The sequence below is a fragment of the Pinus tabuliformis genome, chromosome 9 (assembly GCF_031772625.1).
Source record: "Pinus tabuliformis cultivar Carrire ecotype Pingquan chromosome 9, CPIR1, whole genome shotgun sequence".
NCBI classification, from domain to species: Eukaryota; Viridiplantae; Streptophyta; class Pinopsida; order Pinales; family Pinaceae; genus Pinus; species Pinus tabuliformis.
Window position 1 is genome coordinate 658,947,637 of NC_142307.1, and position 13,171 is coordinate 658,960,807.

Sequence of the window (13,171 nt, forward strand, 5' to 3'; positions counted from 1 at the left end):
GTTTCACACACTGAATTAAAAAATCTTAAAAAAAAATAAAAAAAATAACAGCATTAAACTACATTTCATGTTAAAATTTATAATGAATTATATAAATATCATTAAACTCATCATAGAATTTAGGTAAAGAATTAAAAAATTAAAAAAAGAAACAACTCGTAAAATTTAATAATTTTAATAATTACCTTTTTAATTTTGGACAATCTTTTACAGTATTTAACGAAGGAGGAATTGCACACTATGAATCCTTAGTATCCTATCCATGTTGGAGAGGGAAAATAAAAAATAAAAAATGTTCAAATTTCTAGCACTGTTCTATTGATTGGTCCTACTGATGGGGATGAACAAAAATGAGTCTAATCCTATATCCAATATAATTCTATGTATAGTACTCAAAATTGTCAATGTAAGAAGTGTATGTATGAATTTGGGGTAATACTTTGAAAAACTGAAGGCATTGTTCTTTGTCTTGTAAACTTCACTTGATTGTCTGTAGATCTTCCAGTGTACCATCCAACATAGTTGTAGACTTCTAGTGCCAATAGTAACCCAAAAATGTCTTTGCACCATCCACACTAGGGAAATAAGGTGGTTCAAAATATATCTGACACAGGGCATCACAAGCACCTAGATATGATGGACCCTTCATTTCAATGCTACCCATGGCTGTTACTACCAGCTACTGATATGAGAAGAAAAACCTTTTCACCGCGGCTTCTATTACCTGGAAGGCCAACAGAACATGTATTGTTGCAACATGATAAGCACTTGAAGTGTTATGTGAGCGAAGTCCATGTGAATGAAACAAATGCATAAGTGCCTCCTGGAGCCTTGGTCCACCCTTTGGATCAGCCTCAACACCCATGACTTTGGGCACCAGATGCCTTAGTTCCTTGCATGCATTTGTAAGGTCTCTAAGGGGGGCAGACCGAAGGCAATATGCGCCTGCAAGCGTACTAGTGCTGCTAATTTCCAACTTGTGTTTAAGGCAAAGGAAATCATCTGGGTCCATCACTAGAAGCAAATTCACAATTTCTGTGAGCATGTTCCACATCCTTTCAACCATCCAACAGTCTGTGGATGCTCCTACAAAATCCCCAGAGTCTATTCTTTCATATACTCTGTGCAACAATTCTTGGCCTACAAATACCCAGGCCTCAAAGATCTGGAGGACATTGCAAAGTTTGGCATCTTCTAGATTATGGAACTATTTATGTTGTTTTAAATAGTGCAAATATCTTGGCTTGCATATTCTATCATATTCAAGAAGAGGCTTACCTGACATATTTGGTTCCCCCAGACCTAAAGTGAAGGGAGTCCTCTGCATATGGCCTTCAATGGCAAGCCATATTCTAGAAACCATAGCTTCAGCGCTTTTCCATGTACCCAAACAAGGAAGTAAGCTCTCTTCACTTGTTCTACTAACCACAGGTAAAGCACCAGGTCTCTGCCATACCTCATGGAAAACTTTCCATGAGAGAACACCACTACTTACTGACAACTGAAGAGTGGGAACCTGCTTGTCATTTTCACAAATCATTGAAATCAACTCAATCTGGTAACTAATTAAGGATTCAAGCCTTCTCTTCTATTCCTCTTTGTCAATGTAAGTCCTTGTGTCACAGAGGACAGACGAAACAAACCGAAAAGTAATCTCCAATTACTGTAAGGCAGCCTTTACAAACCCCTCTCTAGACCAACCAGGCCATTCCTTGAATTTCCACATGGCACTGAGCTCGAGGAGATGCACATACTGCTCGTAACCTGCACACTCCATGGGGGAGGGCTCTATGGACTCTTCAACAAAGGCAAAATAGGATGCCATTTATTTACAGGACATATTTTTTCCCTGCAAACATAACCAGGAGAGTAAAGACACTAATGCTCTCCATATACCATAATCTAAAAAGAACAACATAATAATAGAATAAACACTAAAATCCATTTTAAACACTAAAATTTTGAAAACTGGAATAGAATAAAATGTTCTTAAATCCTTGATATATTTAAAAAGTTATATATAATATGTTACTGGACAGAAAACATATCTATTTGTTGCAACTCAACTTTTTCTGTAGATGATAAAAACTCAACACATAAATAATGAAAAGAGTTAAATAATGTCAACACATAAATATATATTTTTTCAGTTAACAAAGTGAATAGATATAAGCTAAATATACGGTGGTTGGTGCACACATAAATACATCTTAGTGAAATATAATATACAACTTTTATTTTTGCTCCCCATGCCCTGTAGCATGTATGGGACAAAAAGTTTTGGTGAGGAAACTTTAATTTTTGTCTCCCTAACCCTGTAAGATGTATGTGCAAAAGTTACAAGAAGACTAGTACAAGCAATTTAGGGGATATTTGGTGTTTCCTCAGTTATGTTGTTCACAATCTGCTAGATGAAAGGTTCAGTTGGAAAATTGATTGGGGTAAATTGAAGCAAAGAGGAGTTGATTGCGGCCTTTTTAGACCTGGTTATGAAAATTGCCTAATTGGGTTACCCTGCCATGGAAAGAATCTCATCCGGCTTATCCCTATATATGCTATCAGGTTTTGGTATAACTACATGGTTCCCAACAAAGCCAGCCCCTCATTAATAAACCTTCTTTACAGTCCAATAAATATTTTTTAGAAGAAAATGTTGCCCTCTCTAATTCACTGCTATCCTTGTGTTAAATGGAATTCCCCGCATCCAATATACCTGCTGGATACCTTAATATACAGTAGACATAAGCTCATGAGATGGAAACAAGCTTGGTTCAATAATACCACGCTACAAAGTGATTCTACAAACTGATTTAAATCTCAAGGCCTTCAGTGTACTTACTTTTATGATTTACAGGATTATGATATAAATCTCATGGTCTTCAATGTAATTTTATAATTTTGAATTTGAAGTATTGAAATTACTGGAAATTCAACAAGCCTAAGACAAAAACAGAACACAAACAAGGTAGGACAAGGAAACTGCCAATACATATAACAAAACATAACCATTGCAACTGCCAACAAGAAGCCAGAGACAGCCCAAAGCATAGGCGCACTGAAGCTGCCCGCAATGTTAAAGACCCAATAATATGGACAACGTTTAATTGATCCAATCATTTGAAATAAATGAGTCCTACAATCCAACCTGACTTCACGTCCAAAAAATTGAAGCTTGCCGTCAGCAATACCAGTGAATATGAAGTATGCAATTGCTTCACATCTTAACATGCTTGTAAAACTTCACAGTTTTTATAGCTTGTACCAGCGTTATCAATTTCTAGGGCAGTGATCTGGTCAGAAGTTTGGCGTCTTATTTAATTCTTTCAGACTGTAGAGTCCAAACCCCTAGTTTTGAAGCTTAATCTTTCGTCATGTTCTCGCATAAACTTTACCTTATAGTGCCAACCATAACCAGATAAAGCATGTTTCCAAAGACTGTTAACAGCAAACAATTTCAATGAGTAAGATCTCAATTGTATCTCCCCGCCTTTGAAAAGCTTTAACTACATGCAATAATGTAGGCTTAATACCAAATACCACTCATACCAAGTAATTATCGAATAACAAGTTGACAAGTTGTGCTGATGCAGAGGTTAAAGTTCAGAACTGACATTGTTATGCTTGTGGGAAACTACAGTGAAGGCGTAAGTATAAATTGTTGAAAAAGGAACAAAATCGACTCATAGTTCACATTACAGACAGCGTTTCCAATCTGGGTAAATGACGAGTTGGGTTTGGGAATATAAAACAACGTTTCAGATAAATAATGAGTTCTGGGATCTGTGTTATAAGTTCACAGGTATGAATTAGTCAGGTCCAATTGAATCGACTACCATTCTGAATTTTATGTGTTGTGCGCTGATTAAATGGAGATTTTATGTGCTGGATCGACGCTGATTGCGTTGAATTGCAGAATGCTTAATTGCTAGGATCGTTTCACCTATTGAGTTTGTGCTATGAATCCAAATCGATGGAGATCGATTCCAGTCTTAATTACAGTAAATAAATCAAGTTAAAACGCAGCCAGTGTTATGGTAAAGTTGTGGGTTGATTCCCGTGTCATTTTATAATGCAAATGCAGAGTGATTTGAGTTTTATTAGCGCTGAAGAAATTGTGGGTAGTAAACTGAATTTGTAGGTTGAGTTCTGATTGAAACCGACTCTGATTAACGACTCTTTTTGTATCTAAACACACTGTCTTGGCGCTGGAAAGGTTGTATGAACAAGTTAAATATTGAAAGCTGGCATTTAAGACTGTATAGAAAAATGGAAATTGCAATATAATTACAGAGATGCAGACACTGAGAATCATCTTATAGGAATTACAATTGCAGAAGTAAAATTTAATGAAGCATTTGGGAAATATATGAAATTGCCCTGTCTTGGAATGTCAATTGGGCTATATGCGCAGAAATTACTGAAGATTCTGGGGTTTGCAGGCTAGCCCTGCATCAACAGCTCTACCATAGTTATGTGTGAGGAATTTCGGGCCGGCTCGGTTGCTACTGCCACTGCTAGACCGTGCTGAAAAAGAAAGGTATGCAGGGGTATACGATAATACCTGTATACGTGCAAGACAGAGGTCGAAAGAGCGTTTGAAATATTCCATCCTCGAAGCGTTGCATGCACTGAATCACCTTTTGTAACCTCTCCTCTGTTCGCCGGAGTTCAATGGTTGTAACCTCTCCTCTGTTCGCCGGAGTTCAATGGTTGTAACCTCTCCTCTGTTCGCCGGAGTTCAATGGTTGAATTGTCGGGAGTTTGAATTGTCGGGATTTGAGCAGATAATACATTATCGAGGATGGTTAGTAAGGTTCGTAAATGTGCCTCATTAATACGCCAAAGTGGAGGCCAAAGTGGAGGCGGGCAGGGTCGATGGGCAGGAGCACGGCAGACGGCAGAGTCGCTGGAGCTGTGTGACCTGTAATCGCCGGAGAGGGATGCCTGCATGTAACTGCCATGATCCATGGTCAAGCATGTAAGGGCGCCATGACGTCAAGGAGGCTGTCTGCCGCTGTCAAAGGGTGTAAGGACATAGCATTAACTTTGCTATGGAGGTGGAAATAGGAACTGCCTCATATTGATGGCCCTCAGGCCTGGAATTTGAAATTTACTTCGCCTCTTCGTTGAGAATTTGGTTTTGTTTATTTATTTGTTTGTTTTTAGTCATTTTTTTATTTTTTACTCTATCAGGATTTAATTGTCAAATTATATTAGTGTAGATAATTATTATTGGTTGTTATATCTTAATGCACACTAATTCATTATTGTTATTTTAAGAAAACTATGTTATCTATGATTACCTATTGGTGGTCCATAAGGGACAGACTTTGCTCCTACCAGATACTTTTAGGTCAAAAATTTTGTTTTTGCCAGATGCCTCTAGGTTTTGGTGATCACTTAACATGTTTCCTTACATCTAGAAAAACAAGCTCTTAACTAAACAAAAACAATGTTAAGATATACTACAAAACTAACCTATCATTTTACATTCACTGCAACTAACCAATTCCTCTTATTAAATACAATTTTTTTATAATAATAAAAAATAAACCTTCCAATGACATTGGTTTAGTTTGATGGTATTGAAAATGTAGTGAGCCCCAATTATGCTACAAAGCCATGAAACCTAATAAGTTTTTAAAAATGAGGAAAGATAGAACTATTCAATCTTCATCATAAAAGTTCCATGTGATCCCTGTCCAGTTGCTTTGTTGGCCATCTTATTTAGGGCACTCCAAACTATGATTTTCTGGTTGTCAGCTTTCAGTGAAAATGCTATTAATGCCACCTTTTTATTTAGTTAAATTGGACTGGATTCAAAACTTTGGTGATAAAAACTTATTAATTATTATTAATAATGTTTTCTTATCGTAAAACATATTAAAATAACCACTTTCCATTTCTTCTTTTTTAAACTATTTAAATTTTCAATATGTATATGAAAAATAAAATAATAATAAATAATTTGGAAAATAAATTATTAGTGGGAAAAAATTATTTTGAAAAAAATTATAAAGATAAAAATACCAATCTTATTATAGATATGGAACAAAATATGAAAAATATTATAGATATGAAATAGCTCCTCTATTTCTAAATTTCTAATTTAACTAGTGAAATATTCATGACAATTTTTGCATGCCAAATTTACCATTTTTTAAATTTTCTACCCATCACTTCTGAGCTTGTAGAATTTTCATTCACCATTTCTAAAATTCCTACGCTCAGTTGATTCCCTGCCACTATGGATATTAGGAATCCCAATAGTCTTTTGTCGAGAGAAATATTATTTATCATCACAACTCTCATTATCATAAAAATATGAGACATAACTATATATATATCAATCATAGGCACAATATAATTTATATATATCTATATATAACAATACTTGTACAATTCACACATTACAACAATTTCCCTGTCATTACAAATCCTAGGGTCAGTCAACCCCCAATCCTGGGTGGTCAACATGTCCCAGTATCAACCCTCACAACCCCAGTCAACTCCTAATCCTGGGTGGTCAACATGTCCCAGTATCAACCCTAACAACCCCAGCCAACCCGCAATCCTGGGTGCTCAACATGTCCCAGTATCAACCCTGACAACCCCAGTCAACCCGCAATCCTGGGTGGTCAACATGTCCCAGTATCAACCCTAACAACCCCCAATCTGGGCAGTCTACATGTATCTATTGTAAATAATAACATATGTGCCTTATCCTTTAACCAAGGCTCTAGATTGTACTTGGTATATTTGCTGGGATAACCTTCAACAATTTTTTATAATATTTAAATGATCAATTTTTTTTATAATTAATTAATAAATATATGCCCATAGGCATAGTAAAGATAGTGATAAGGTATTTTGTTACTAAGAATCCCAATAGTCTTTTGTCTAGAAAAATATTATTTATCATCGCCACTTTGTTATTATCATAAAAATGTGAAACATAACATATATATATATATATATATATATATATATATATATATGTGTGTGAAACATAACACACATATATATATATATCATAGTCACAATATAATTTATATATCTATATATAACAATACACAATTCACACATTACTACAATTTCTGCGCGATTATAAATCGTAGAGTCAATCAACCCCCAATCTGGACTGTCATTACAAATCCTAAAGTCAGTGAACCCTCAATCTTTCCTGTCCCAATATCAATCGTGACAACCCCCAATCTCGACAGTCTATCTATATGTATTGTAAATAATAACATATGTGCTTCATGCTTTAACCAAGGATCTCAATTGTATTTGGTATATTTGCTGAGATAATCGTCAATATTTTTTTTAAATATTTAAATGATCAATTTATTTATAATTAATTAATAAATATATGCCCATGGGCATAGAAAAGATGGTGATAAAGCATTTTGTTAAGATACTTCGTAATATAAAAGTTGTTGGTTCAAATCTTGGAAGAAAACTCAGTAATGCTAAAGGCTAATATAACCTAATCTCAAGACTTGTTCGATACGGTTCCTAGATACAACCTTTGGAATAGGTTAGAAGAGCTAAATGTTCCTCTTGAGTTAAGAGCTGCTTCTATAAGGCTATACGAGAATGTAATTGCCAAGTTAAAGAACAATGAGGGGTGGTCAAAAGATATTAAGTGTAACATCGGAGTTAAACAAGGTTGCCCCCTCTCCCCTACTCTATTTGGCATTTACATCGATAAGCTCGAAGGTTATTTAGAAGAAGCAGGATGTGGTGGCACAATCTTAGCTGGGATAGTCATTATCCTTCTTCTCTATGCTGACGATATTGTTCTTCTGGCAAGGTGCCCTTCTGATCTTGATAAGCAACTCAAGCTTCTTAAGGATTTCTGCTCTACCATGGGTATGACTGTTAACACAGACAAAACAAAAGTTATGATTATCAAATCTAAGAAGGACACTTGCGCTAATTTTACGTATGACAATAATAACTTGGAGGAAGTGTATTCTTACAAGTACCTAGGAATTGATATCCATCACAAGCTCAACTGGAACCATAGCATTGAGAAAAGGATCAATGGGGGATGGAAAGCTTATTTGGTCTTGAAAATAATTGTAAAATGGCAAACCTCGTAATGTGGGATAAAAAGAAGTTCCTCTTTGAAACTTTAGTCACTCCTGTTATCTTATATGGCTGTGAAGTTTGGGGCTGCAGCATCTCCAGAGAATCATGGAGGAAGATTGAGCAAATCCAGAAGCATTTTATAAATTATAACCTGAAAATTAAAAGTAATACACCCTATCCTATTCTCCTTATAGAAGCAGGTCTTTCTTCTATTGAGAGCCTAGCTATGCTCAGGTTTCTGATGTACAAGCACAAGCTCACTAACATAGACAATCATAGACTTCCTAAGCTAGCTTTAAATTCCAGCCAAAATCACCTAAGGCTTAACCGAGGATGGCATAAGGACACAAGGGCCTGGTTAAACTATTGGGAGATCAATGAGAATGATGCTTTGCAAAACATAAATAACATTAAAGATATTGTTACTTCTAAGTTCAAAGAAAAATTGTGGTGTGAGAAAGATTTAGCGTCTAAAAGAAAATTAAGTTATTATAAGAAGGTCATCAACCCCACCCTTGAAGATCAAAAGTATCTCTCTATTCTAACTAGCTCAAAAACGAAAATTAATATAGCAAAGATTAGAACGAATTCTCATGAGCTCCATAGTGAAACTGGCCGCTGGGTAGTTCCTAAAACGCCATGGATGGAAAGGATCTGCCATATTTGTGAGAATAGGAGCATCGAGGATGAAAACCACTTCCTCTTAGAGTGCCCTGCATACAACCACATTAGATCTCAATTTCACAACCTTTGTTACAATACTGACCTTCCTAGCCTTTTACAATGCCAAAATTATAGTGAGCTCGGGAGGCTTCTCTCCAAGCTTTTTGAGCATAGGAATAAAATCTTAAATCAAAATAAATAATTTGTCTCTTTAAGTCCGATAGATCATTATTTGGTCTCAGCGGACGTTAACAATCATCATCATCATCATATATATATATATATAGATAATTTTTTAATTTAAATTAAAATATTTAGAAAATTGAAAATTTGAGAAAATGTAAACTTCATATTAATTTTTTATTTTTGATTTTTAAATTAATTTATTAAAAAAATAAAATATGTAGAGTGAAATAATTTCGTCTCTCTTATTGGTTTTTTAATGATGCTTAGACCCTTTTTTTACTATTAAATTAATAAATATGTAAATTAAATAATAATACTTAATTTGTGGTAATTTTTTAATTAAATTTATTAAAATAGATAAGTGTGATTTTTTTTAATTTTTCTATTTTAATTATGGAATAATTAATCAACATATTTTTTTATTATTTATATATAAATATATACCATTTATCTTGTTTTTATATATTTTTTAAAAAATATGAACCTCAAAAATATATATATATAATATTTTTATTGATAAAACAACTTTAATAAAAATATTAAATAAATTACTATACATTTTCCTTCCTAAAACAACTTATTTAAATAAACTATGATACATTTTTCGTTTGATAAAAAAACTTTGGTTAATAACACTGAGCACTGTGCTTCTTGACTACGATTGCAGTTATCAAGTATTGTTTCTCCAAGAAAGGCCTTTTCCCAGTCGTTGACGGTGGACACAGCGGCTCAACTACTCCCACACCCCATTGTAGTTTGTAACATTGAGACATAGCAAGCTCCTTCAACGAGCTCAAATGCTCCACATCGCGCAGCGTCTATCCGTTTGTAAATATCAAGAATTGTACAATTTAGAATATTGGAGGTTTGTTGAGTCTAAAGGTTCATTCTACAGTTTAGTATGATATGTAAAAATTTACACTTGAAACAATTGGATCTCTCTCGCTCAAATTAGATCCGTATTTAAGATAAATCTATACTAATTAAATTCCCAACCAAATCTGAAATCATATGCAGAGTTGAGCACCCACTCAAATTAAGACTTTGGAGGCATGTCAAATTCCCAACCGTATCTGGGAGTGTTTGCAGAGTGGCGCACTCTAGCACCACAAGACTTTGCATGCTTGTCAAGTTCTAAATCTAGCCTGGGAGTTTCTGTAAAGTAGAGAACCCGCCCAACTGAAGATTTTGCAGACCCATCAACTTCCTTACTAAATCTAAGACCATTTGCAGATTGGAGCACCCATCCAAGACGAGTTTGAAGGCCCGTCAGATTACCAAAAGAATCTGGAAGCATGTGCAGAGTGGAGCACCGACCCAAGGCAAGACTTTGGAGGCCCATCAAACTCCCAACCGAATTTGGGAGCTTTTGCAAAGTAGCACCCACTCAAGACAAGACTTTGGAGGCCCTTCAGGTTCTCAAACGAATCTGGGAGCATCCACAGAGTGGAGCACACGCTTAAGTTAAGACTTTGAAGGCTAGTCAGTTTCCCAAGAGAGTCTGGGAGCGGCATGGCGAGACATTGGAGGCTCATCAGGTTTCCAACTAAGTCTGGGAGAATATGTAGTGTGAAACACCTGCCCAAGTCAAGACTTTGGTAGTTTGTCAGCTTCCCAACCGACTCTAGGAGCATTTGCAGAGTGGATCACCCACCCAAGTCAAGATCTTGCAGGCTCGTCAAGCTACCAAACCAATCTGGGAGAGTTTGCAAAGGGTAGCAACCGTACAAGGCAAAACATAGGCCCGTCAAGTTTCCAATCCAGTCTGGGGGCGTATGCATAGTGGAGCACTCGTACAGGTCAAGAAGCTTGAGGCCCTTGAAGTTTCCAATAAATTCTGCAAAGTGGAAGCACGTCAGATTTCCAAACGTATCTGGAACTGGAAGCATCTGCAAAGTGGAGCACGCATACAAGTTAAGGCGTTGGAGACCTGTCAAGTTTCCAACCGAGTTGGGGAGTGTCTTAGAATGAAAGAAATTTTAACATCCACGAGATTAGATATAGTCTATGGGACCATTAGCTTCCCTGCCTTTTGTCTTTTGCAATTCAATTCTCTTATTATTCAAATTAATGATGCGCTGACCCAACCTTCTAACAGTCCCCTCACTAAAAAGACAATGCCAAGGAACTGATGTTAACATACTGTTGTAACTGTCTCTGATGTCTCTGAAAGCATCACATTCCAAAATGAAATGTTTTTCCGATTCCACTGCCCCATAAGTGCAAAAAGTACACACCTGCTCTTCCCAAGCTTCTTTAGGTCTTTTCCACCAACCTGTTTCGCACCGTAATTGATGTGAGTTAGTTCCTAATAGAGAAATAAGAATCTTTGCTCTCCATGGAATGCTAGCTCCCATGTACCCTTTTTGTTGGAGATCACACGTGGGGTTGAATTCTTGAACATAGTACTTCTTCTTTCTACCCAACTCTTTTCCCCTTATATGCTTACGAAACTTCTCCATAACATAACTCCTTAAATCCTTGCTATTTGTGGGACATGAATTGAAGTAAATATTCAATTTTTGCATCCATTTGTTGTTTTGTCTCATCCATGATTTGTTTCTTTCACGCATTCCTTCATTGAAGATAGCTTTAGGCCATTTGCCTTCTCCCATTTGTTCAATTCTCTGAAGATACCTTATGAGACGCACCATAGCAATTGCTTCGATAGAATTTGCTCATGTTTCACTCAACATTATCTCACAAGAAGCCGAACTTTTTATTTTAAACTTGCTCATGATCAAGCGTTTTTGGATTTTACCAATTTGCTTCCATTTTGAGACAGGGATGCTGCTAGCCCACAATTCACACCCATATAATATCACTGGACAAACTAGGAACCCAAAAAGCACTTTAATTGTTTTCTAATCCCATAACTCTATCTCTCTACATATGTTTTGAAGAGCATATAATGCTTTCCACCCTCCTAAAATTCTCTTCTTTCTGTAGTGCTCCCAATTAAGGTTGTTGTTGAAATCAATCTCAAGGTACTTGTATTCAATTAATTCTTCAAGAATGTTGCCTTCAAAGAAGAATGTATGTTGGATCTGCTTCTTTTTATTTGAGAAAATCATTATTTTGGTCTCGCTGGTATTGACTTGCATCCCCATTGCATTACAAAAATGCTCAAGGGCATATAGGTGCATCTGCAATCCCTGGGTCGGTTTAGCAATCAATACAAGGTCATCAGGATATAAAAGAAGATTTATCACAAACTCTCCCAACCGAACACCATCCCCACCTTGCAAATTTATCCACTCTTCCAATTTAAAAATATATAAACCAAAAAGTGTAGGGAATAAAGGTCAGCCTTTCTTGACTCTGATGTCACTTCTAAGGCTTTCTGAAATTCCTGCTGAAGTTCTAATTTTGATTTTCACCTCTTCATAAAGCCTATGGACAACAACTCTATAATGCAAAGGAATTTCAAGTTCTTCCATTCTACTCCACAACTTATCTCTAAGGACCGTGTCAAATGCCTTTCTGAAGTCAACAAAGCAGCGAAATACTTCTTCTTTTCCCTCCCAAACCTTTTCAATAATGTGTCTCAACGTGATACCATGATCTACTATAAAATGTTTCGGCCTAAAACCTGCTTTCCCTTTTGCCCTCTTTTCTTTGACTTCTACCCACTTACTGATTCTATTTTCTATCATGTTGCTAAAGAGATTTGCAAACAAAGGATTGATCATAATGGTTCTATAGTTGGAAGGATTATTAATGTCTCCACTTTTAAAAAGGGGTATTGCTAGACTAGTTGTCCAATTTCTTGGGAATCCCTGCTGAATGACGTTGTTGAATATTTCCATGATGTGCCGTGCAAGAATGTCCATTCCCCACTGGAGATAAACAAATTTCCTATTTTCAAATTCTTAATTCATGTCTACTTCCTATAATGTGAAAAGCTTTGTAGTTGTATAGATCATGGGAGGAGGTTCCTCCTTTGATTCTTTCTCATAGAGTTGTCTTGCAAAGTCAAACCATTGATTAATTGTAATATTATTTTCCATTTACTTCTTCCTTGGTTGAAATTCCTTCCAAAAACGCTTTGGGTGATTCTTGCCTAGATATATTAACTCTTCTCGCCTTGTTTGCATGAACTCATATTTTTCTTTTTTAAAATCTGCTTATATAACTTTACATTCATCTTCTCCTTGCTTGCCTTTTTCAAGGTTTTCCTTGCCATTTTTCATTCCTCATCAAACCAAGCATTTACAGGAAAACA